Source organism: Culex pipiens, chromosome 1, assembly GCF_016801865.2.
Source record: "Culex pipiens pallens isolate TS chromosome 1, TS_CPP_V2, whole genome shotgun sequence".
Lineage (NCBI taxonomy): Eukaryota > Metazoa > Arthropoda > Insecta > Diptera > Culicidae > Culex > Culex pipiens.
The window spans coordinates 96,668,052-96,694,840 of NC_068937.1; the positions used below are offsets into that span (position 1 = coordinate 96,668,052).

Genomic DNA, 26,789 nt, shown 5'->3' on the forward strand with positions numbered 1-26,789 from the left:
GTCGATCATTGGAACTGGCCACCACCTGAACTGGAGTGGCCGGAGGCCCCGGGGATGTTCCGAAGGGGGGACATTTGCCGGACCGTAAGAATTGGGGCAATATGGGTATCAAACTTTATGGTTTTTGATAAAAAGTAAATCTTTCCCAGTTCCTGAGGGGAACACCCTTGAAGAGTATCGGGGCCGGCATTTACAAAGCGGATTCAGTGGCAATTTCATTCTCAACTTAATGTTAACATGTTAAGGTTAATGTTAACATTCCATAGGTCGCCTCCCTAAGGTGTCGTGATAAGGTCCAGTTTGTGACGATACACTACCTTCCCTTTACTAAGCAATCGAATCTAGAAGCAGGGATGCCAGATTTGCAGATTTCTCTGCAAATTTGAAGATTTCCGAAATTTGTTGCAGACAACTTTTTTGTTGCAGATTTTTGCAGATATTTTACCGGAGAGGTTTGCAAAAAAACTTTAATCCTTCTGTGACAATTTCTTTGAATAAGATGAGTAACCCAACTGTACATAGCATTTTACAAATTCAGAAAAAAAATCTTCTTAGACCTACATCAAGTTTGATTACTGTCAAAATATGCAAGTATTTTACCAACTATTCTTTTTAATCACTTAAGAATTGTCACAAAAAAAAATTACAAATCAGATTGTGCGCTCTACAACATGGCTTTGGTATACTCTACTGCAAGATTCCTACTCAAAGCTAGGTGTTCGAAAGGTTGAAGTTGCTTGTTTACGAAGATTTTGGCTATTGTTAAAAAAAACGCTGTCCCTTATTCCAAATATGAGCTCATTCAGACCACGGGAACCACTCCCTCTAATCGAATGAAGTTTGTATGGGAGAAATCGTCAAAATGTATGGAGAATGGCAACTGTTTCACTTTTTTACCCGGGGAGGGCGCAATAGTTATCCGATTGTAACCATTTCTCAGATGTAGAACTATCATTAATTTTAGAAAAACTTCCCTCAAGACCATATTTTTAGGAACCCGTGGTCAGAATGAGCTCAAATCTTTGATTTCAGGGGGTAGTTCCGAAGAAGCTCGAATTTGAATTACCCTAGGAAATTCAATTCGAGTTCTGGCATTTTTTATATTAATTTCTTCATGTTTTGAAATATTCAATGTATTAATTAAGTATTAAGTCTACCTCTGTTTATTTTTAAAAACAAAAAAATATATGGAAGTGCGAAATTACAAAAGATTTTCAATGTGGTTCTCAGTAGTAAAACGTTGGTCTCGGTTTTAGTTGTTGTTAGGCCGTTAAGTCATTCCGTAGAAGTTGTTCTCCTGGTATATTGTTATTATAAGATAAAAGAATAATTTTCAATGGAAATTCCTAAATAAGACATTTAATTTTAATTAAGATTCAATGATTAAAATATGATTTTCATTCGTTTTTTGATTAAGTCGCCAAAAATATTGACCAAAACACTTAACGAGTTTGTTTTTTTCTTAAGTCACGCAAAAACTCAAATTTTAATCAAGTCGTTCAATGCGAAAAAGTCAAACAGGCTAAACTATAGCGATTATGTATACCTACACAGTTTCTTTTCGCGGGAAGCACGGTACAATATTGTCCAATCTACATGACATTTATGTGTAAGAAAATCAATAATTTTTCCGAATATGTCGAAATGTACGGAGTATCTTTTTAAATTCAACCGCTACAGCCAAATTTGATTGATGATTTGTTTCAGTGAGTTTTGTTTTTGATAACCTATTTATTTTTGTTAGCTTAAAACTTATGACAAACAGCTAATTTCAATTTGCCAAAAACATAAACTAACAAGTTGTAACAAATATTATCCCAATTCAATCAACAATGATGTTGCAAATGTTTTTTTAGTTTTCATCTCCTCTTTTTATTTTATTTTATATATTAAACGACAAATTGCAGGCCAAGGGTGAAATGATACCTTTTCGGTTGACACCCAGTGAGGAACATCCTGGAAGGAGCGGAACTACATCCGTAGTGCTGTTAGTTGATCTTGGTCAAAACAGTTGCTCTGGTTCCTTACAAGTTACCCATTTTCTTACCTCCACGTTGGCTTGGTTTCGTCATCATGATGACAACACGTGACCTTGCTGGTGGCCTGTGGAAACGAACTCGTAAACCTTTGACCAGCGAGGGTCAGAGTCGAGACGGCCAAAAGAAAGGGATGCGCAATGTGGGAAGGGAAGATTGTAGACGGTATTGTTTTGATTCACAGCATGTTGAGTTAACTATTGTGGATGTACCTAATACATCGCAATACGGGGTTTCTCTTCTTTCCACTTTCAGCTACTATCTATCTTCTATTTCTTTATTATGTATTACTGATTTTCTAATTCGGCTTCTGTTTACTTCCAGCATAAAAAAGTACCATATAAAAACTTTTTTTCATATGGTAATTGAACTTTAAACTATATTGTTACTACCATTTCCAAAAATGTTTGACTACTATTTTAAAAATGGTATTTATATGGTTGGCATGAATTTTTACTATCTCACAAATGGTTTAACCATCTGGCATAAGGGTGGTTAGCAATGGTAACCTTAAAAAACTCAGTACTATTTTCGTCAAAAAACTGTTTGTTGTATGGTAAATAAATGGTTTAAGTACTATTTGGCAAAAAGTAACCTTAAATCAAACAGTTCACAAATAGTTTAATATAGTTAAATTTTAATTTTGGGAAATTGAAAAAACGATTTCACAAATAGTTACCATTTCTCAAAGTGTCATTGTATGATCCAATATGGTAATCAAATGGTAATTTTTTATCCGGGTTTCCACCATTTTATTTTGATTGCATGATCCTTTGTTTCTCTTATTTTCATATACTAATCGTACTAATGCATCTTTTTGTTTTTGTTTGTTTTCATTTTCATGTCGTGTCTGGGCCTACGGTTGGAGAACGATTGCACCACGACAACCACTTCGGAGTGATATTATCACACTGGAGACAACAGCAACAACATCAGAAACCCTGATGTCACTCAGGTTCCCGCAAGTAACTGTATCATTATTTTAAAGTGTTTATATTTTACTAACATCCCTTTCTTTGCAGAGCATGGACTACATTATAAAGCGGCAATGTGGGAAAGGGAAGTAATTTGTGATTGTAGAAGGTATTGTTTTGATTCACAGCATGTTGAACGAACTGTTGTGGATGTACCTAGAACATCGCAACTCGGAGTATCTCTTCTTATTATCTCCAACTACTTTAGTTCTGTTTCACTTATCTTTCAAGTCTCCTCTACTCAATTTGCCAGTTTCAACTGTTATGTGCTTTCCCTAACAAAAACTGATCTCCTTAATATGCGAACGAGGTTAATTCTCGGGTTAAATCCTGTTCATAGAATATATCAATCTTTATTCATTGTCTAATTTATTTATTAATTAAAATATTATTTTAATCGGCTCCTAAAGTTGTCATTAATGCTATCTAAGCTTATATGATATTATTTGAGTTGCTTTGGAGAATTTGAACGGTTCGCGTCGCGGTCAACAAGCCGGATTTTCGTTGCCGTTTCCGTCTTTGTTTCCCCCCCGATTGTGTGTGTATTTCAACCCGGGTGATTTCGCGATGGTTTGACAGTTGCTTTGGAGAATTTGAACGGTTCGCGTCGCGGTCAACAAGCCGGATTTTCGTTGCCGTTTCCGTCTTTGTTTTCCCCCCGATTGTGTGTGTTTTTCGGTCCGTGCGGTTTCGCGTTTTATTTGATTTTATCTTTTCACAGCCGGCTGTCTAAGATTGAATCATTTATACTAAACTTAACACCAAATAACCGGGAATAATCTCATCCGCATCCTCCGACTGTTTGCCTTGAGAATGCATAATACATCACATCATTAAACAAAATTTATTGATTATTGGGTCGCATCATCATCCTCTATGATGAATCCTGGCCATTACCTTTTCCCACTAACAAAATCCCAAGTAGAAGTAGTTTTCCGGCACACGTGGGGGTGTGGATATCGTATAGAACCCACCCTTGGTAGCAACCTGTGCTAACTAACATTCCCGTCCCAATCCCCCCGAGATCTACAAACTGACATGGCGGGCGCCGTTGGTGGCTAATGACTGTTACCTATTTGCTTCAGATCTAGTTTTAATGACCTTGATGTTTTATCTTTTCAACGCATTCATACATGCTGTTGATAAGGGAAACACCATTAGATCGTTTAAGCGTATGGTCAGTTGTATTGATAGGATATTACGGTCCTGTTCAGCAACGGAGAAGGACAACCATGGGTGGTCTCTCATGCTCATGCTCATGCTCTAAGCTTATATGATATTATTTATCTTTTATCACAAAGCTTTTTGCCTTCCTCACTGAGGTAAGGCTATAATCCTGCTCTAAAAATGAACTTTGTATAAAAACGTCGTAGATCCACCTTCATGTATACATATCGACTCAGAATCGAAAACTGAACAAATGTCTGTGTGTATGTGTGTGTGTATGTATGTATGTGACCAACAAACTAGCTCATGTTTCTCGGCACTGGCTGAACCGATTTGACCCGAACCTGTTGCATTCGACTTGGTTTAGGGTCCCATAGATCGAGTTTTATACAGATTGAAGTTTCGATAAGTAGTTCAAAAGTTATGTATAAAAATGTGTTTTCACATATATCCGGATCTCACTTAAATGTATGTAAACTATGTCCGGATCCACCATCCGACCCATCTTTGGATAGGTTATCAAAAGATCTTTCCAACGAGTCCAAAACATTGAAGATCTGGCAACCCTGTCTCGAGATATGGTCACTTAAGTAACATTTATGTACTTTTTTGAAGCCGGATCTTATTTAAATGTATGTAAACTATATTCGGATCCACCATCCGACCCATCATTGGATAGGTTATCAAAAGACCTCTCCAAAGAGTCCAAAACAATGAAGATCTGGCAACCCTGTCTCGAGATATGGTCACATAAGTGATATTTATGTACTTTTTTTGTAGCCGGATCTCACTTAAATGTATGTAATCTATGTCCGGATCCACCATCCGACCCATCGTTGGATAGGTTATTAAAAGACCTTTCCAACGAGTCCAAAACATTGAAGATCTGGCAACCCTGTCTCGAGATATGTCCACTTAAGTGATATTTCTGTACTTTTTGGAAGCCGGAACTCACTTAAATGTATGTAAACTATATTCGGATCCACCATCTTACCCATCGTTAGTTAGGTTATCAAAAGATCTTTCCAACGAGTCTAAATATTGAAGGTCTGGCAACCCTGTCTCGAGATATGGTCACTTAAGTGACATTTATGTACTTTTTTTGTAGCCGGATCTCACTTAAATGTATGTAAACTATGTCCGGATCCACCATCCGACCCATCGTTGGATAGGTTATTAAAAGACCTATCCAACGAGTCCAAAACATTGAAGATATGACAACCCTGTCTCGAGATATGGACACTTATGTGATATTTATGTACTTTTTTATTCCGGATCTAAAAAATAGATGAAATTTGTGTACAACCCCATCAAATCAGCCATTGTTGGTAATGAGTGAGGAAGGCTCCAACCACATAGGTGGATTAAGTTAGTTTTTCATAAATTATTGCCTATATTTTTAATCTACTACATACAGCTTTTACAGGTTTTAGAGAAATCGACGAAATAAAAAGCGTAACGCCACCGCGTAAAAAGAGGTTTCTCTGTAAACAAATTGCGAAGGTTTAGGAGATTTTGGTGTGGACCGTATTTTACAGTTTTTAATGTTTACATTACAGATTTGCTAACCATTTAAGTATATCACTTGGGTTTTTAATATTCAATAATTTCCATATCTTGGCGCAAACTTAACCAATTTTAGTTCTTTTGGTTTCTTTCGCTCAGTAATTTAACACCGAACACGATACCTCAAAACCTAGATTCCGGTTTCCTGGCCGGAGATATTCTGGATTCTCCAGGGCCAGATTTGAGCTAGCCTGGTGATTTTCTGATCACAAAATCATTCAAAAAATTTGTTAGTGATGAACTATTGAAATATTTTACCATCGACAATATTATTTTTCGGTTAACTGTTTCATTATATAATTTTTTAAATTAGGCCGTTGCAAATATTTTTTGAAGTTTATGTCGCTCGACTGTGACCAAAGTCGAGGGAGGGGGGGGGGGGGCAAAAAAAATAAAAAAGATTAAAAATTGAATTTACGAGCCATGGTTTAAACATTTGAATAAAAAAATGGTTTTAAAATGCATTATACACCTGTCCAGTTGTTTTGCAATCATTAGTTTCCATTCCAAAATATCTAAGTATTGACGAAAATTTTATTTTTCGCGAAAAAAAAGGTTTTTTTGCGGTGCTGTGCATTGGAATTTAATATAAATTCAAAATATTTTCAATCCAACCCATGTTAATATGATTATCAATGCAGAAAAATGCATTTTAGATTGTTTTCAGTTGATTTAATTTCTATTTTCATTGAAATTTTGAAGTTTTTTAAAACTATTTTTTTTGTCCCATGATTTTTTTGACAAATTTTGAAGGAGGGGCGACATTAACTTTGAAAAATATTTGCAACGGCTTTACAAGAAAATTAAAAATGTAAAACATTGATTTATTTCGTTAACCCTCTAACGCCCAGAGCTGTTTGCTTGTCGTAAAAAAAAGTAAATGGTAAAATTTTGGTACAATAATGCAGGAAATACTTTACTTTAACCCATAAACATCGAATTGGTGCAAAAAAGTTGAATTTGAAGTGGTGCACCCAGAGCACCATCAGGAAGATGAGTAACTTTTACTAAGCAACTAAATTACAAAACCTGATTTGCTTCAAATCTATTGGTTCAGTTGTTTGAAAATGCATCGAAATTTATTTAAAACTACTTATTCTTTTCTGTAAGACCATATTTCTGAAGTATGAAATACAAATTCTAAAATCTCTGCACTTTCAGATTTCTTTGATTGGCTCATTCAAAATTCACAAACAACCATTTTCATCAAAATTAAGGAAAATAATAAAACCATCGGTCTAATAACAATGTTTTGTCTTGTTTTTGAATAGTATGACTATTACGTTTATAAACTTTTGTTTTGATTGAAATGTTTTTTTTTTTGTAATTTGGAAAAAGTGCTCCTGAATATTTAGTTGCTCATATGCCCAGATGGTGCTCTGGTGCACCTAACGGAAAAGGTTGAAAAACACTCAAAATCGGTCAAAACTCACAATGTTATTCACAGGGGTTCTTGTCCAAAGTTCAAATGAAAGCAAAACATTTTTTGTTTCATAAAATGTCGCGTTTGGTAATTTTTACGGGCTTTCGGAAACAGGTATTATTTATTCCTCTGAAATTGGCCCATTTTTGTTTACATTTCGCACTGTAACTTTGCTTGTGCTAAACCAAATTTGATTAAATTTGGAGAGATGTTAGCATACATTCTACATGAACAACTGCAACTTGAAGCACCATGAAAAGTTGAGTCAGTATATTTGAGTTCAAAATTTTGGTACTCTGAAGTAACCATGAGCGGGAGAGATTTAACTTAGTTACTGAAATTAGTTTTAAAATTATAAACAACTTTTTTTTAAGTTGTTGTGATATTTTTGGACTGAAAATAAATCACAAAACATTTTTTTTCTATTGAATTGTTTTAGTTTAGCATTTCGATTCCCATTTATTTTCTTTTTTATCATGAATAGCGAACAATAAATTTTTGTATGAGTGAATTATAATTCCGAGACTTATAAATATTTGAAATAAATAAGAATTTTCGTATCAATTTAGAAAACTATCGCATATGTATATTAAGAAAACTATCGCATATGTAACTGCGAGATGCAACAAAAACTCCTTTCCACTCATAATAAATAAAATAATTTTGAAGTTTATGTTAATAACTGACATGACCATACAAATAGTAAACATTTAGTTATGAAAAAATTGGACTTATCTGAAAATATGCTACATGGACTTTAGAGATTCAAAAAAATATTTATAATAACGTGAAATCTACTTAAACCGTTGAAACAATAATTTCCTTAGATACAATACTGCACGAAATAAAACTATCGCTAATTTTATTTTAACTTTTTGTTGAGATATTCAAAAGTATCACAAAACTAAGAACCGTGCCCTAATTATTTATTAACAATTATATTAAAAGGCAGTTTATTTTTTGTAAAATTTTGGTTTTCGAAACACATTGGAAAAACCCCTGAAAAGTATTTTTATATTAGCTTAACCTTGAAATAGAAAAACACATTGAGAAATAAAATACAAAAGGTATCTTGATAAAAATGTTTTAATTTTAAAAATATTGTTTGTCGTTTTATCGAAAAGGGAATCTACTTTTCAATAGTTTTTTTTCAAATTAATGGAATTTATTGCAAATAATTGTAACTAAATAATTTGTTTTCACACAGATTTAAGTACATAAAACATATATTAAACGTTGTTTAAGTTAAACATCATAATTTAGTTAAACAGAATTGTAGGATAAGAATCCATAAACCTAGTTTTACGTGTATTTAAGTTTGCAGATTTTTGCAGATATTTAAAAAACAAATTTGCAGATAACTCAAAATTTCATCTGGCATCCCTGTCTAGAAGAGAAACGATCACCAGTTGTGTTGGTCCGAGCCGGGATTTGAACCCCGATCTACCGCTTACTAGGCGGAAGTGTTACCACTAGGCTACGTGGCTCGGTCATGGTTTTTGATACTGGACATGAAATTTGACATTTCGTTAATAGTGGCCACAATCCGGAGTGGCCGGAGGCCCCGCGGATGTTCCGATGGGGGGACATTTGCCGGACCGTAAGAATTGGGGCAATATGGGTATCAAACATTATGGTTTTTGATACTGGACATGAAATTTGACATTTCGGCAATAGTGGCCACAATCTGGAGTGGCCGAAGGCCCCGCGGATGTTCCGATGAGGGGACATTTGCCGGACCGTAAGAATTGGGGCAATATGGGTATCAAACTCTATGGTTTTTGATACTGGACATGAAATTTGACATTTCGGCAATAGTGGCCACAATCTGGAGTGGCCGAAGGCCCCGCGGATGTTCCGATGGGGGGACATTTGCCGGACCGTAAGAATTGGGGCAATATGGGTATCAAACATTATGGTTTTTGATACTGGACATGAAATTTGACATTTCGGCAATAGTGGCCACAATCTGGAGTGGCCGAAGGCCCCGCGGATGTTCCGATGAGGGGACATTTGCCGGACCGTAAGAATTGGGGCAATATGGGTATCAAACTTTATGGTTTTTGATACTGGACATGAAATTTGACATTTCGGCAATAGTGGCCACAATCTGGAGTGGCCGAAGGCCCCGCGGATGTTCCGATGGGGGGACATTTGCCGGACCGTAAGAATTGGGGCAATATGGGTATCAAACTTTATGATTTTTGATAATGGACATGAAATTTGACATTTCGTTAATAGTGGTCACAATCTGGAGTGGCCGGAGGCCCCGCGGATGTTCCGATGGGGGGACATTTGCCGGACCGTAAGAATTGGGGCAATATGGGTATCAAACTTTATGGTTTTTGATACTGGACATGAAATTTGACATTTCGTTAATAGTGGCCACAATCCGGAGTGGCCGGAGGCCCCGCGGATGTTCCGATGGGGGGACATTTGCCGGACCGTAAGAATTGGGGCAATATGGGTGTCAAACTTTATGGTTTTTGATACTGGACATGAAATTTGACATTTCGGCAATAGTGGCCACAATCTGGAGTGGCCGAAGGCCCCGCGGATGTTCCGATGGGGGGACATTTGCCGGACCGTAAGAATTGGGGCAATATGGGTATCAAACTTTATGGTTTTTGATACTGGACATGAAATTTGACATTTCGGCAATAGTGGCCACAATCTGGAGTGGCCGAAGGCCCCGCGGATGTTCCGATGGGGGGACATTTGCCGGACCGTAAGAATTGGGGCAATATGGGTATCAAACTTTAGGGTTTTTGATAATGGACATGAAATTTGACATTTCGGCAGTAGTGGCCACAATCTGGAGTGGCCGGAGGCCCCGCGGATGTTCCGATGGGGGGACATTTGCCGGACCGTAAGAATTGGGGCAATATGGGTGTCAAACTTTATGGTTTTTGATACTGGACATGAAATTTGACATTTCGGCAATAGTGGCCACAATCTGGAGTGGCCGAAGGCCCCGCGGATGTTCCGATGGGGGGACATTTGCCGGACCGTAAGAATTGGGGCAATATGGGTATCAAACTTTATGGTTTTTGATACTGGACATGAAATTTGACATTTCGGCAATAGTGGCCACAATCTGGAGTGGCCGAAGGCCCCGCGGATGTTCCGATGGGGGGACATTTGCCGGACCGTAAGAATTGGGGCAATATGGGTATCAAACTTTATGGTTTTTGATACTGGACATGAAATTTGACATTTCGGCAATAGTGGCCACAATCTGGAGTGGCCGAAGGCCCCGCGGATGTTCCGATGGGGGGACATTTGCCGGACCGTAAGAATTGGGGCAATATGGGTATCAAACTTTATGGTTTTTGATACTGGACATGAAATTTGACATTTCGGCAATAGTGGCCACAATCTGGAGTGGCCGAAGGCCCCGCGGATGTTCCGATGAGGGGACATTTGCCGGACCGTAAGAATTGGGGCAATATGGGTATCAAACTTTATGGTTTTTGATACTGGACATGAAATTTGACATTTCGGCAATAGTGGCCACAATCCGGAGTGGCCGGAGGCCCCGCGGATGTTCCGATGGGGGGACATTTGCCGGACCGTAAGAATTGGGGCAATATGGGTATCAAACTTTATGGTTTTTGATACTGGACATGAAATTTGACATTTCGGCAATAGTGGCCACAATCTGGAGTGGCCGAAGGCCCCGCGGATGTTCCGATGGGGGGACATTTGCCGGACCGTAAGAATTGGGGCAATATGGGTATCAAACTTTATGATTTTTGATAATGGACATGAAATTTGACATTTCGTTAATAGTGGTCACAATCTGGAGTGGCCGGAGGCCCCGCGGATGTTCCGATGGGGGGACATTTGCCGGACCGTAAGAATTGGGGCAATATGGGTATCAAACTTTATGGTTTTTGATACTGGACATGAAATTTGACATTTCGTTAATAGTGGCCACAATCCGGAGTGGCCGGAGGCCCCGCGGATGTTCCGATGGGGGGACATTTGCCGGACCGTAAGAATTGGGGCAATATGGGTGTCAAACTTTATGGTTTTTGATACTGGACATGAAATTTGACATTTCGGCAATAGTGGCCACAATCTGGAGTGGCCGAAGGCCCCGCGGATGTTCCGATGGGGGGACATTTGCCGGACCGTAAGAATTGGGGCAATATGGGTATCAAACTTTATGGTTTTTGATACTGGACATGAAATTTGACATTTCGGCAATAGTGGCCACAATCTGGAGTGGCCGAAGGCCCCGCGGATGTTCCGATGGGGGGACATTTGCCGGACCGTAAGAATTGGGGCAATATGGGTATCAAACTTTAGGGTTTTTGATAATGGACATGAAATTTGACATTTCGGCAGTAGTGGCCACAATCTGGAGTGGCCGGAGGCCCCGCGGATGTTCCGATGGGGGGACATTTGCCGGACCGTAAGAATTGGGGCAATATGGGTGTCAAACTTTATGGTTTTTGATACTGGACATGAAATTTGACATTTCGTTAATAGTGGCCACAATCTGGAGTGGCCGGAGGCCCCGCGGATGTTCCGATGGAGGGACATATGCCGGACCGTAAGAATTGGGGCAATATGGGTATCAAACTTTATGGTTATTGATACTGGACATGAAATTTGACATTTCGGCAATAGTGGCCACAATCTGGAGTGGCCGGAAGCCCCGCGGATGTTCCGATGGGGGGACATTTGCCGGACCGTAAGAGTTGAAGCAATATGGGTATCAAACTTTATGGTTTTGATACTGGACATAAAATTTGACATTTCGGCAATAGTGGCCACAATCTGGAGTGGCCGGAGGCCCCGCGGATGTTCCGATGGGGGGACATTTGCCGGACCGTAAGAATTGGGGCAATATGGGTGTCAAACTTTATGGTTTTTGATACTGGACATGAAATTTGACATTTCGGCAATAGTGGCCACAATCTGGAGTGGCCGAAGGCCCCGCGGATGTTCCGATGGGGGGACATTTGCCGGACCGTAAGAATTGGGGCAATATGGGTATCAAACTTTATGGTTTTTGATACTGGACATGAAATTTGACATTTCGGCAATAGTGGCCACAATCTGGAGTGGCCGAAGGCCCCGCGGATGTTCCGATGGGGGGACATTTGCCGGACCGTAAGAATTGGGGCAATATGGGTATCAAACTTTAGGGTTTTTGATAATGGACATGAAATTTGACATTTCGGCAGTAGTGGCCACAATCTGGAGTGGCCGGAGGCCCCGCGGATGTTCCGATGGGGGGACATTTGCCGGACCGTAAGAATTGGGGCAATATGGGTGTCAAACTTTATGGTTTTTGATACTGGACATGAAATTTGACATTTCGTTAATAGTGGCCACAATCTGGAGTGGCCGGAGGCCCCGCGGATGTTCCGATGGAGGGACATATGCCGGACCGTAAGAATTGGGGCAATATGGGTATCAAACTTTATGGTTATTGATACTGGACATGAAATTTGACATTTCGGCAATAGTGGCCACAATCCGGAGTGGCCGGAGGCCCCGCGGATGTTCCGATGGGGGGACATTTGCCGGACCGTAAGAATTGGGGCAATATGGGTGTCAAACTTTATGGTTTTTGATACTGGACATGAAATTTGACATTTCGGCAATAGTGGCCACAATCTGGAGTGGCCGAAGGCCCCGCGGATGTTCCGATGGGGGGACATTTGCCGGACCGTAAGAATTGGGGCAATATGGGTATCAAACTTTATGGTTTTTGATACTGGACATGAAATTTGAAATTTCGGCAATAGTGGCCACAATCTGGAGTGGCCGAAGGCCCCGCGGATGTTCCGATGGGGGGACATTTGCCGGACCGTAAGAATTGGGGCAATATGGGTATCAAACTTTATGGTTTTTGATACTGGACATGAAATTTGACATTTCGGCAATAGTGGCCACAATCCGGAGTGGCCGGAGGCCCCGCGGATGTTCCGATGGGGGGACATTTGCCGGACCGTAAGAATTGGGGCAATATGGGTATCAAACTTTATGGTTTTTGATACTGGACATGAAATTTGACATTTCGGCAATAGTGGCCACAATCTGGAGTGGCCGAAGGCCCCGCGGATGTTCCGATGGGGGGACATTTGCCGGACCGTAAGAATTGGGGCAATATGGGTATCAAACTTTATGATTTTTGATAATGGACATGAAATTTGACATTTCGTTAATAGTGGTCACAATCTGGAGTGGCCGGAGGCCCCGCGGATGTTCCGATGGGGGGACATTTGCCGGACCGTAAGAATTGGGGCAATATGGGTATCAAACTTTATGGTTTTTGATACTGGACATGAAATTTGACATTTCGTTAATAGTGGCCACAATCCGGAGTGGCCGGAGGCCCCGCGGATGTTCCGATGGGGGGACATTTGCCGGACCGTAAGAATTGGGGCAATATGGGTGTCAAACTTTATGGTTTTTGATACTGGACATGAAATTTGACATTTCGGCAATAGTGGCCACAATCTGGAGTGGCCGAAGGCCCCGCGGATGTTCCGATGGGGGGACATTTGCCGGACCGTAAGAATTGGGGCAATATGGGTATCAAACTTTATGGTTTTTGATACTGGACATGAAATTTGACATTTCGGCAATAGTGGCCACAATCTGGAGTGGCCGAAGGCCCCGCGGATGTTCCGATGGGGGGACATTTGCCGGACCGTAAGAATTGGGGCAATATGGGTATCAAACTTTAGGGTTTTTGATAATGGACATGAAATTTGACATTTCGGCAGTAGTGGCCACAATCTGGAGTGGCCGGAGGCCCCGCGGATGTTCCGATGGGGGGACATTTGCCGGACCGTAAGAATTGGGGCAATATGGGTGTCAAACTTTATGGTTTTTGATACTGGACATGAAATTTGACATTTCGTTAATAGTGGCCACAATCTGGAGTGGCCGGAGGCCCCGCGGATGTTCCGATGGAGGGACATATGCCGGACCGTAAGAATTGGGGCAATATGGGTATCAAACTTTATGGTTATTGATACTGGACATGAAATTTGACATTTCGGCAATAGTGGCCACAATCTGGAGTGGCCGGAAGCCCCGCGGATGTTCCGATGGGGGGACATTTGCCGGACCGTAAGAGTTGAAGCAATATGGGTATCAAACTTTATGGTTTTGATACTGGACATAAAATTTGACATTTTGGCAGTAGTGGTCACAATCCGGAGTGGCCGGAGGCCCCGCGGATGTTCCGATGGGGGGACATTTGCCGGACCGTAAGAATTGGGGCAATATGGGTATCAAACTTTATGGTTTTTGATACTGGACATGAAATTTGACATTTCGGCAGTAGTGGTCTCAATCTGGAGAAGCCGGAGGCCCCGCGGATGTTCCGATGGGGGGACATTTGCCGGACCGTAAGAATTGGGGCAATATGGGTATCAAACTTTATGGTTTTTGATACTGGACATAAAAAGTTGCATTTGGCCATCTGAAGTTAAGCAGTTAAAATAAATTGCTTATTAGGCAGCAAGTAATAAATAGATTACTGCGATGCACTTTTTTTTGTGCCGCTGCGAAATTTCCTTTACTGCCGCCGATTGTTTGCAACAGCCTTGCAAAAACATTCCCGCATCTTGGTAACTTTCGAGTGGTGAAGGAAAGTCAATTGATTTCACCTCGATTTCTATTTCAGCTCCACTTGCAATTTCCGTCCCGTTAGTTCGATAGGACGTTAATTATAAGGGAATCATGGGGAAATTTAGAGCGGACATTCTAATCGAAAATTTCAACAATCATCTTGCAAAGTTCTTTGTCATACTGGTCATGTGTAACATAACCACCTGCACCTTTTTTTTTGCGTAACTGTACAACGTTACTTCACGAAAATTCAATGTTTTTTTTAAATTTGAATAATATTTGAAACGGTCTATTACCAGCGATATTAAATAAAAATGTTTGGAGTTTTTTTTAAATGGCTCTAAAAACCAAATGTTCATTGTTTTCTTTCCGGTTTTTTTTTAACTGCCTTGAGACACAGAAAATTTAGTTTATTCGACCTTATCAAAAACCCTCCAGCTGTGTAAATTTACCTCAAGACCATCCTAGGTGGGCCATCTAATTTCAAATCATAATTCACTCCCCAAAACAGCCTACGTCAATTACTCATCCACTCCACGCGTTTGGTCCTCATAAAAACAACAATAACAAAAACAGCCCCTAGCCACTCTAATTAGCGTGGTGGGTCCCCTAATCAAAAGGCGGCCTCCCACGCCGCCGCCTACCAAGACGCCAAGCTTCTATTCCCGGAAGATGCCAGCAAAGAACAACAAAAAACCAGGCGGGCGGAAAAGGAAAAAAAGGAAGTTTTCGCGCGCAATTATGAGGTTAAACCAATGATCCATAAATTAAGTGGAGAGGGCACCATCCGGGGCTCGCGAAAAAGTGAAAATGTGCCGCTTGGCTGACTTTTCCTCTCTTTTTTTTTTCGAAAATCTTGGCGGCGAACGGACAACAACGATTTTCTTTGACTTTGGGTGCCGACAAAAGGAAGAAGGATGATGATGAGGGGGGAAAGAGAGCGGTAGATGAGCAGGGAGAATGACAGCGAAACAGGAAAAGTGGAATGAAATAAACATAAACAAACAATCTTTGTGTTGTGCTGTCGCGGTCTGCACGGTGTGTCAATGAGCAGTTTTTTTTTTTAATTAATAAAATCAAGATTTTTTACATAAAGATTTCTTGTTAGAGAAAAACGTGTTTTTATTTGAACCAGCATTAATTATTTTTTTAAATAAAATGAACCTTCAACCCCACCGCGTCCTCCTCCCTAAAGCCGTTCAATTCCGAAGACAAAAACAAACCGTAGAGGCCACATTTCCGGGGCACTTGTGGCCATTTGGTGCTCCCGGTCGTCATCGTCTGCAATTGGCCGCCGGCCGGCATCGACTTTATACAATTGGAAGCATAACGACTCTGGGCGAAAGTAAACAAACAGTAATTGACGGTGGAAATCAAGGCACAGAAGCGAGTTTAAGCGGGATTTTAATGGGAAACAAGTGTTAATGAGATATTTTATGGCGAATTTCTAAAGGGTTTTGGGTTTTTTTTTTTTTTTCAAAATCCAATTAACGAAAAGATTAATTTTCAATAAAAAAAATTCATTAAGCCTTATTTTCAACACAAAAATTGTTTAGCTCAAATCGCAATATTTAATAAAGTGACAAATTTGGAATAATTTAACAGTACTTGTGTACTTGCGAAATTTAACCATAAATGGACATTTTTCCAAAGCATTGAACAAATCAGCTTATGTTAGCAATTTGATGCGCGATCTCCCAAGAATGAAATAAATCCTGCAAATTTAATTTTTGTGAAACTCAATTGAAATGAAAACCCATTTAAGACAGTTTAAAACAAATTTACAAAGCTTCAAAAAGGTAATGTTTAAACACAATTGAAATCACTCACAACCAATTCAACCAACATCACTTCATGGAACAGAAAAAAATACACAGAAACCAGCACGACAAAGCAAATGAGATTAAATTGAGAGTGAACAACAATCAACAAACGAAGCTCAGGAAACGGAAACAAAGCTCGCCCGGGACATCATCATCGTCGTCGTCGCCAGTGTGAATGCTTTGCTGAAGAATTTCCCGAGCTTTTGTTCGGAAAAACTCATTGTGCACTAAAAAAAAATATGGCTGTAAATACTAAGTTTTATTTTTAAATATTTTTGTTACTTTATTTAATATTGTTTAAATTATTTCATTGTTTAATTAAAACAAAATGATTTTTTTTCTATCAGTGCATCAAAATCCCGTCCGTCCAGAAACGGCAAAATCCTCGACAGGAAAAAAAAGTCGGAAAGGCGCTTTTCATGGAAAAATCTTAATTAGGAACGGAAAACAACGCAGCGCCACCATGTGCCCCGGTTGGTGCTTATTATTCACGGCTTTTTAATTCATTTGATTTTGTTTTTTTTTTCATCATCGGGGAAGTCTCGAGGAGGAAAAAGTTCCTTGTAAACGATTGCCTAAGAGAAGATTGGGAGGCAATTTGAAAAAAAGGGGAAAGATAAAAAGGTTTGTAAAAGGGTTGTTAAGTATGTTGGAAAAGTCGAGTTAATTGAGTGCGCAAAGCGAGCGAATTGCAGAGCATTTTATGATTTTTAATTTTTTTTTTGTTTATCAAGTTTATTTTTTGATTTTAAAAGTAAGTATATTTTTTGATTTAAAGATGATTTGGGTTTTTAATTTTAAGATTATGTTCTGTTTTGTTTTTTGTTTTTTGTTTTTTTGTTTTTTGTTTTTTGTTTTTTGTTTTTTGTTTTTTGTTTTTTGTTTTTTGTTTTTTGTTTTTTGTTTTTTGTTTTTTGTTTTTTGTTTTTTGTTTTTTGTTTTTTGTTTTTTGTTTTTTGTTTTTTGTTTTTTGTTTTTTGTTTTTTGTTTTTTGTTTTTTGTTTTTTGTTTTTTGTTTTTTGGTTTTTTGTTTTTTGTTTTTTGTTTTAAATTTTGTAATTTTTCGATAAAATTGATTAAGTTTGACTCATACGTTTAAGGAAATTTGAGATTCTGAAATTGAAGACCTTGAAAATTGAAATGATCCCAACAAAATTAAACACAAACTTATACAAAATCAAGAGTTTTGAGAAGACACAATCAATTCACCTCCTCCAATCAATCTTTCCTGAACCACTAATGAATTATCGATTCACCAAAGTGGACCCCATATCTCAGCAGTGGCAGTGACCGTTCCGGCACAGAATCCAGGTCCTGAAATGGTAATTTTTTCCGCAACCGGATAAAAGGATTGACGTCGTATGCACTTGACACCCGAGGCAAATCTGGGAGGGGAGGTGGAAAGATATCACCGACCGACCGTCTGACATCTGCCAGACGTCGTCCAATTAAAGCCACTCTACCTGGTGGGTGGTGGTGGTGGACGGACAAAAGCAAACATAATTTTCTCCCAACACGTGCGCGACGCGCATTTCACCATTCGGGGCTTTTCCTGGAAATTATCGTGCTCACACATACACACACACAGGTGTCGTGACCTGTATTCGTGGAAATGTTCGCCAGACGAGAAGAAAATCCTACGATAATGGAACAATAACCGTTTTGGTCACTTAGAGCGCTAGGATGTCACTTAAAGATAACAGGCTTCGAAGATTTAGAGAAAACTTATGCAATCGTGAAAAGCTTCTCGAAATGGATCTGAAGATAAATTAGATATTATTCCACACCGAATTTCAACCAACTGAAACAAAAACATCACAGCAAAATAACTCTTAAAAATTTGAGAAGAAAAACAAACCACCGTTGACCAAAAATAAATAACCATCGGAAAGTTTTCGCCCACACAAAAATTGCAACAAAAAATCAGAACAATCCCCCAGCGAAATGAAAAACTTTCGATGGTGCTGGAAATCGAAAAACAAATTGTTCAATAGTTTCGTTTGATTGCCTCGGGAGCGAAGAGCGCATGAGAACGAGGTTGGCTTTCAATAAACGCCACCCTCTCTTGGCGTTTGCCAAAATGAGATAAGAGTGTGCCACCCCCGCGGACACCAAGCTCGGTGGGTGCAATGTGGTCGAGGGGCTAGTTGGGGAAAAGTGGATCTTTGTGTTTTTTTAATGATTAAAAACTTTAAACAAAACTAATATTTAGTAATTTTAAGGGAAACACTTATCTTCATATATTTACTATGTTGTTTGAATTTTATAAAAAAAAATATACAACTTTTTCAAATAACGATTGATATTTGAATGTTAAGTGTTTACCCGAGCAAACAGAAATAACTTCGGAATAACATTGTTTGATATTTGAAAATACTAGGCCAATAACATTTTATATTATTTATAACAAGATTTGTTATTCATCGTTATGATTTTTTTTGTTATTGAATTGTTATTGTAATAACAGACTAATAACATTTTCAGCTATTCTTCGAACAAATCTTTGTTATTATTTTTTGTTATTTTAACAACTAATCCGATCATCCCAATAACAGTTGGAGGTATTCTTCCATAACAAAAATTGTTATTCCATAGTTGTTTTGGTTTTCAACCAATATCAGACCAATAACAAATACACCATACCATACATTTTTTTAATAGAAAGATTGATGATATTCTGAAGACCAACATCAAGTCTCACTTAATGCACATTTTATTTCAAGTATCTGCTCTTTCTCGCCTTCCCCACCAACCCCACCAGTTTTTCAAAATTTCCTAAAAAAATCAGGAAGCAAAAATAATGTTATTGTTAAAATTTCAATTTAAAAAGGATTTAACAAACAAAAGAAACATTTATTTGTTGTCTTTTGGAACTGAAATGAAGTTTTTTCTTAAGTTACTTCAAAAATCAATTTAAAACGCAAAATCAAATTAAAAATCGTAGGTAACTTTATGCCGTTGCAAATATTTTTTTAAGTTTATGTCCCTCGCCTCTGACCGATGTCGAGGAGGGGGGGACAAGAAAGAGTATAATAATTGAATTTACGAACCATAGATTCAACATTTGAATGAAAGAGTGTTTCAAAATAAATAGTAACACCTGTCCAGTTGTTTTGCAATCATTAGTTTCCAAAATATCTAAGTATTGACGAACATTTTATATTTTCCTAAAAAAAAAAGTTTTTGCGGTGCAAAATATTTTTGATACAGCCCAAACCTGCTAAATATGATTATCAATGCAGAAAAATGCATTTTAGATTGTTTTTAGTTGATTTGACTTCTATTTTCATTAAAATTTTGAAGTTTTTTGGAAACATATTTTTTCTGCCCTCTGATTTTTTTTTTAAATTTCATATTTAGCATTTTTTTTATTGCCTGCAAATTTTGTGGGTACCTTCGCTATGACCAAAGAAGTATTTTTTGTCGTTTTTGGTTCGTCCATTTAAATTTGACAGATGTCCATATAAAATTAGCATGAAAATATTCAAAAATCTGTATCTCGCGAGGACATTTTTTGATTCATTTGGTGTCATCAGTAAAGATGTAAATAATAGTAAGAATTTTGTGTACAAAATTGACCTACGGTGAACAAAAATGCTGATTTTTAATAAACTTTTTGTCACTAAAATTATTTTTGGATATGTTTAAGGGGACAAAAAATGCCATCTTTTAGGATATGGCCCAGCAAGGGCAGACATTTTTGACCGAACTATGAATTTCACCGTTTCTGGTTTACTGCTGTCTCAAAGCTATTTTTTTATTTATTTATTTATTTATTTTTGAGGAAAAACTTCCACTTTTGGCCACAAAAACAGAGTGTCCATATTCGCCAAACCATGGAAATATTTTTTGAAAAGATCAAAAAAAAAAGTACATGATGATAACGGTTTTCACCCTTTCAAAATAAAATTCGAAAAGCAGCAATTGTTGCTTTTTCGATTTCGTTGGTCGCTGAGATATATTAATTTAGTTAAAAAATGATTTTTTCTCAGTGACCTTTTCCCTCTCATTTTTCATCTTGCGATATCTCGGAAACTATTGGTTCGATTTTTAATGTTAAAAATATTTTTTTGTGAAATCTTAATTTTTCACAAAATTCAAACTTCCAAAGGCTGTTTACCACAGCAATAAGGCCGATGCAAATATTTTTCAAAGTTATTGTCCCTCGGCTCTGGCCGGGGTCGAGTATTGAAATAACACGCCATGGTTTCTACATTTGCATGGGAAAACCCGGGCAGACGGTAATAACTAAATTCATGCTATTTCAATAACAAATACTGTTAAAATATCAGAAAAAGTTATGGAATCTTCTTGCAAAATCCATTTTTGCATAAGGGTTTTAGAACAGTTTATGATATCATAACAAAATTTGTTATTGGTCTGATATTGGTTGAAAGCCAAAACAACTTTGAAATAACATTTTTTGTTATGGAAGAATACCGCGAACTGTTATTGGGATGATCGGATTAGTTGTTAAAATAACAAAAAATAATAACAAAAAAATCATAACGACGAATAACAAATTTTGTTATAAATAACATAAAATGTTATTGGCCTAGTATTTTCAATTTTCAAAAAATGTTATTCCCAAGTTATTTCCGTCTGTTCGGAAAGTGTTTTAAAATGCATTTTACACTAGTTCAGTTGTTTTGCAATCATTAGTTTACAAAAAATGTATGATTTGACGAAAACAAAAATTTTAGCGAAAAAAAAAATTCTGCGATAATAAACCTGGAAAATTTTCAAAAATTCAAAAGATTTTTAAATAAACCCAAACATGCTAAAAATGATTCTAAACGCAAGGGAATGCATTTTAAATTGCTTTTAGCTGATTTCAGTTCAAATTCCATTTGAAGTTTGTTTAAAAAAATATTTTTTTCGCCCCCTGATTTTTCGGGCCAACTTTGAAGGGGGGAGACAAAAACTTTAAAAAAAATTTACCAGCCTAATCAGACAGATCAACAAAGTAATTCAAAGTTGGGAAAATTAGTTTTTCCCTCGAATTTTTTTTTCTAATTGCATAAACTCATATTTTTTCGAAAAAAGTTATCTTAAGGTGAAAGGGAAAGGCAGCCAAGTTGTCCAACAATTGGCGTCCCGATCTACCTTATAATACTTATGCATAACTTTAAAACAAATCCACCGGTTTCATAAGAATTGATTTTTCTTTTTTTTGCGCAGAATTTCAGGTAATTATAAAAAAAATCATTTATTTATTTCACCCAACATCTCCCACAAGACATGAAATGTGTGTTTCTTCCCTCCCTCTCAAAACAGTTACGATTATATATTGCGCCCGTGGTCGTCCGTTTTCGTTTAAAAACAGCGATTATTTCTTCTTGTTGTTTCAGTTTTTCTTATTCCCAACAACATTTGCTAGTTTTCGCAACACGGAAACCTAACCTAACTTTTTATTTTTGTTGTTGTTATTATTCTTATTTCGTCGTCTTTCCGAAATAGCTTCGCGGTCGCTTTCCTCGACCCGAAATCGGAAACATTTTATCAGCAATGAAGCAGGTCCCAGTGTTTGAGGGTGAAACGGGATTCAAGGGGTGGAAATAAACCAAAAACTAAACAAGAAGATTGCACCGGGAGATGTTCCCGGGTGCACTCACCGGAAAATGGATGGGGAACAAGTTTAAAATAAATAACTTTTCGGGGCAAGTTTAATCCTTGCTGGGTGGTGCAATCTATTTTCGCACAGTTTTTTGGATTGTGTTGGACGAGATGAATTTGCGAAAGCAACTTTTTGGCGCCCGGAATTTGGCGCAGTCAACGTGGAGTAGACTTTTGATTTGAAATCAATTCGTCAATTAAATTTCTCTAATTTGGCAGGAAATTGTAATTGCGGAAAATTAATCTTCTCGCGAAACCAAAAGTGCTCCATTCCATCGCCGCCCAAATCAGTGTTGATTTGTTTAGCAAATTGGGATAAATTAATCGTCAGCGCAATCAAACCAAATTATTATTGATTCAGAATTTCATCAGCGGAAATAGTCCGTCGTCGCCGTTGAATGGGTTATTGTGTCGAGTGTGGCCCCCCTGCCTCTAATGAACTGCCTGTCGACAGCCAGCAATCGTTGATTAATATTCAAATGCATCATCATCGTCGTCATGATCATAATCATCACAGTCATCAGCATCATCATACTATCGATGTAATTTTGGACGTTCAATCGCGTTGGCTCTAAAATCGCAACCATGGCGGAATTATTCGGACTGATTGAGTGATTTTTGTTGAGGGGTGGGTCAACTCTTTTAGTGCAAATAAAATTTAATCGATAATTCATTTCGGGAAAATGGAGTGAAATAATTGGATGGTATAATGAGTGTTAAAATTATAGCGTTAGTTAGAGATCGTGCTCTCACCCAGTCGGCCTGATCACGCCTTCCGTCGGACAGGGAAGTAAATGTTGGCCCCGGTCTAACCTAGATGTGTTAGGTCGTTGGCTCAGTCCAGGTGTAGGAGTCGTCTGTCTGGGTCCTGTCTCGGTGGAGTCGCTGGTAGGCAGTTGGACTCACCATCCAAAGGTCGTCAGTTTGAATCCCGGGGTGGATGGAAGCTAAGGTGTAAAAAGAGGTTTGCAATTGCCTCAACAATCAAGCCTTCGGACACTTAGTTTCGAGTAGGAATCTCGCAATCGAGAACGCAAAGGCAATGCTGTAGAGCGAATAGTTTGATTTGATTTTTTAGAGATGAAGTTAAGTCTTTCCAAGTTATCAAATTTAGTTTTGGGCTCATTTCAATTGTGGTAGGCCTGATTACAAATTTGGTTAACAATTATTTAACTGATCAGAATGATAAGTAATAATAATGATTATATTTTAATTATTTTGAATATTATATACAGCAATTTACCACGAAAACAGCATGGAATAAAACAATAGTGCTCGGATCGGGCTCAAAATTTTTCTGGGGGTTCCCTGGCCGAAATAATAAGTTGCGTCTTTCAATTACGAATATTTTGGTACCCAAACATGTATAGGTCATTGCTGAAATTTTAAACTTATCGCAGTTTTAGTGAAAAAGTTGATTTTTTGCCGATTTCGTCATTCTCCGGTTTTTGCGCGCGGCGCGTCGAAAAACACGGATTTTATTTTCAAAAAATCATATCTCGGAATCCTGTTAATAAACTCCTCCCATTTTTAAGTATGTTACGTAAAAATGTCCGAGGAATCCGATAAAAATATTTCCAGACATAGGCTCTTTGCTCCAGACACCGTCAAAGCGGCATTTTAAAGTTTCATACGCCCTTTTCATATGTAAGGCTAGATTTTTGAAACTTCTTATCATATTTCTTTGAAAGGCCAACTTATCACCATTCATTTGCGTATAAGACAATTGAAATCGGTTAAAATGGCGAGGAGTTATGATTTTTCGAAAAAAGTGGTTTTTGCGAAAAACGACGAAAATTGCCATTTTTCAGGCCACCCTAACACGGCGTAGGTCACCCTAATGGCCAAACAAAAAAAATACGGGTCTAATTATTTCGACCAGGGAATTTTGAGCCCGATCCGAGCTGTTTTATTTTTTCCATGCTGTTTTCGTGGGGAATTGCTGTATAAAGATATTCTTTTAATTATAATTGGCAAAAAATACCATCAAATTAAACTGCAAGGAGCTAGAGCCTCTTTACAAAAATCATTTGTTTTAAAATATCTCCGACACTTTTTTAATTTTTTCTCCGAAAAAAAATAAATTTTCATTGTTTTTCAGTAAAGAGTATTTGACGAGTAGCTGAACGATTCAAGGAATTTTGATTTTGAAAATTCGCTAATTTTTCGAGAACTGATCGAAAAACTACTTTGTTTACAAATGTCGCATATGACCATTTAAAAACTATCTGGAAAATTGTACTTAACTTTGTGAATACAAAGACACATACAATCACATTGTTTTTTTTCTGAAACTGCCCCGCAATAAATTATTTTTTGAAATTTCTGATTCATTTTTTTGTAACATGATTTTTGTGAAAAGCTATGAGTAAAATATGCATTGGCTTAAATACAAATAAATGATATGATGTTCATATTTTTACGCCAAAGTTTTTAATGTTTTGAATAAATAATTCTGCTGAAAAACCCATTAGTTTTTTATTTATTTTTGCATTCATTCAATCTTACACATTTCTTTAAGAATTAGCAAATTTTGTGTGTTTTTTTTTTTTCATTCATTTATTCATTCATTCATATTGTCGAATCTTTGAAAAAGGGTAACTAAGAGAAAAACTGCCAGCCTGTAATCAGCCATATTATTGGAAAATTATGTTAATTTTTTTTATTATTTGACTAAAACTTTTTTATTTTAGCAAAAAATAATTGATAAACTTTTTTTTCCAGTTTCGAATGTATTGATATGTTTTAGACAATCAAATATGAATAATTTCAGCAATTGCCACAAAGAAAAAAAAATATTCGGAAGGTGTTGCCAATTTTGCCTTTTTTTTAATTTTGAAAACAAAACTTAAACAAATCACTTTATATTAGCTGTCAAATTGAATTTGAAATTTTTGTGAGGAAAAATCCACTTTACGATATTTTTTTGCGAAAATTTTGCAAATTTTCGATTTTTTTTTCTTTGGTGCAATAGTTTAATTTTTTGTAGTTTTTGGACTTTTCTGAGATATTGGTACCAGCTGTTTAGTATGACTTCAAAAGAGCAATTCCAGCTCAAATCAGGAATTTTTCTGGTACTTTTGTACCCGACCCTCTCCGAATTCAATGAAACTTTTTTGACATGTTATCCTAAGCCTATAGAAGCCATTTTTGTGTATATGGAGCCAATTGTACTTGAAAATAACATTTGAGAAGGGCGTAAGTTATTTAAATATTTTTGTATTTTAAAATTTAAAAATGTCTATATCTCGAAGCCGCTGCCTCGTATCAATAAGTGGTCAAAGACAAACTTGTAGGAAATTGGACGGGCTTTCTGAAAAAAATACACGGAAAGAAAAATACACGCCACTTCCACGAGATTTTTCAATTTTTAAGTTGAAAAGTTCAAGATGGAGGTGATGTCACGATTTTTTTCGTTCAAAATGTTTGAGTATGGTATGTCTCCCCTAAAAAAAACAAAAATCATTTACTAAAACTGTTTTTTTGAAAAGTTGTCTAAACATCAAAATTTTCAAAAACTGATAGATGGACAATTTTACATAAAAGTCTCCATATTGATCATTGTCCTAAGTCCAATTCTTGTGAAAATACAGCGGTTTAAAAAATAAAAATGTTGAATAGTTAGGTTTTTTTGATGGTTTTTTGCAATTTCTAAATGACAAACTTGATTTTTCAATGTCGAAAATATTTTTAGCGGGAAGCTCGTCCAATTTCCCATAAGTTTGCCTTTGACAGCTTTTTAATTTGACTCGTTTTAATATTTACGTAAGCTTATTTACTATCCAGGTTTCTACCACACTGAAAAAAGTATTCTATTCTCAGTTATGAGCAATGTAATAAAGGTCATATCTATAAGCCCATACATCCAATTCAAAAACTGTCAAAGGCAAACTCATAGGAAATTGGACGAGCTTTCCGGTAAAAATATTTTCGAGACTGAAAAATTTAGTCTGTCATTTAGAAATTGCATTCTCACTATCGGTTTTTGAAAATTTTGAGGTTTAGACCACTTTTCACAAAAACAATTTTAGTAAATGATTTTTGTGAGTCTTTTTGTAACATTTTAAGCTATTTTCTCAAAAATTTTGAACGAAAAAAATCGTGACATCACCTTCAAATTTAACTTTTAAACTTAAAAATTTAAAAATCTCATGGAAGTGGCGTGTATTTTTCTTTCAGTGTATTTTTTTCAGAAAGCCCGTCCAATTTCCTACAAGTTTGTCTTTGACCACTTTTTGATACGATGCATCGGCTAGATATAGACATTTTTGTATTACAAAATACAAAAATATTTAAACAACTTACGCCCATCTCAAATGTTATTTTCGAGTACAATTGGCTCCATATACACAAAAATGGCTTATATAGGCCTAGGATAACAAGTCACAAAAAAGTTTCATTGAAATCGGAGAGGGTCGGACACAAAAGTACTAGAAAAATTCCTGATTTGAGCTGGAATTGCTCAAAAGCTTAAATTTTCTTGTTCTATTTCTATTATTCGCTGTATTTCAGCAACCAAAGATCCAATCTTCAATGTCTCTTGGGCAAGTTTATTGAAAATTTAGAGAATTTTTGTAAAAAA

The 26,789-nt window shown here is 37.2% G+C and overlaps 1 protein-coding gene and 1 long non-coding RNA gene across 2 annotated transcripts in view; one reads left to right on the forward strand and one right to left on the reverse strand.

Annotated features, from left to right (window-relative positions):
• Window positions 1-26,789, reverse strand: part of LOC120430290 (uncharacterized) — a 300,000-nt gene that overhangs the window by 254,243 nt on the left and 18,968 nt on the right. The gene's annotated exons all lie outside the window — the stretch shown is intronic.
• LOC120430291 (uncharacterized) lies at window positions 2,852-3,255 on the forward strand. The gene is made up of 2 exons (XR_005607581.1): window positions 2,852-3,001; window positions 3,059-3,255. It is a non-coding gene; the product is annotated as an uncharacterized LOC120430291 (long non-coding RNA).